The sequence below is a fragment of the Nomia melanderi genome, unplaced genomic scaffold (assembly GCF_051020985.1).
Source record: "Nomia melanderi isolate GNS246 unplaced genomic scaffold, iyNomMela1 scaffold0014, whole genome shotgun sequence".
NCBI lineage: Eukaryota > Metazoa > Arthropoda > Insecta > Hymenoptera > Halictidae > Nomia > Nomia melanderi.
Window position 1 is genome coordinate 3343456 of NW_027475130.1, and position 955 is coordinate 3344410.

Here is a 955-nt window from a genome sequence, read left to right on the forward strand (position 1 = left end):
AAAATCCAACATATATGTGGTGATATCTCGGGTTCTATTACAGATAGCGCGATAAATCAAAGTGCATAGTCTACAGGAGGCCCTGGCACATGCATCTGTGCAGCGGGAATGACCTCGGACCACCGGGGTCCGAGAAAACCACCGTCTCATGGGGCCGGACACTCAGGGTCAGGGAAAAATCAAATATATATCTGGTGATATCTCGGGTAGTATTAGAGATATCGCAATAAACCAAAGTGGATTGTCTGGAGGAGGCCCTTGCGCATGAATCTGTGCAGCGGGAACGTCCTCGGACCTCCAGGGGCTGAGACAACCACCGTCTCAAGGGGCCGGACACTCAGGGTCAGGGAAAAATCCAATATATATCTGGTGATATCTTGGGTGCTATTAGAGATAGCGCAATAAACCAAAGTGAATTATCTGCAGGAGGCCCTGGCGAATGAATCTGTGCAGCGGGAACGACCTCGGACCACCAGGGGCCGAAAAAACCACCGTCTCATGGGGCCGGGCGCTCAGGGTCAGCGAAAAATCCAGGATATATCTGGTGATATCTCGGTTGCTATTACAGATAGCGCAGTAAATCAAAGTCCGTTGTTTGTAGGAGGCCCTGGCGCATGAATCTGGGCAGCGGGAACGACCTCGGACCACCAGGGGCCGAGAAAACCACCGTCTCATGGGGCCGGACGCTCAGGGTCAGGAAAAATCCAATATATAACTGGTGATATCTCGGGTGCTATTAGAGATAGCGGAATAAACCAATGTGAATTATCTGCAGGAGGCCCTGGCGCATGCATCTGTGCAGCGGGATCGACCACGGACCACCAGGGGCCGGGAAAACCATCGTCTCATGGTGCCGGACACCCAAGGTAATGTAAAAATCCAGCATATATCTGGTGATATCTCGGGTGCTATTAGAGATAGCGCGATAAATCAAAGTGCATTGTCTGCAGGAGGC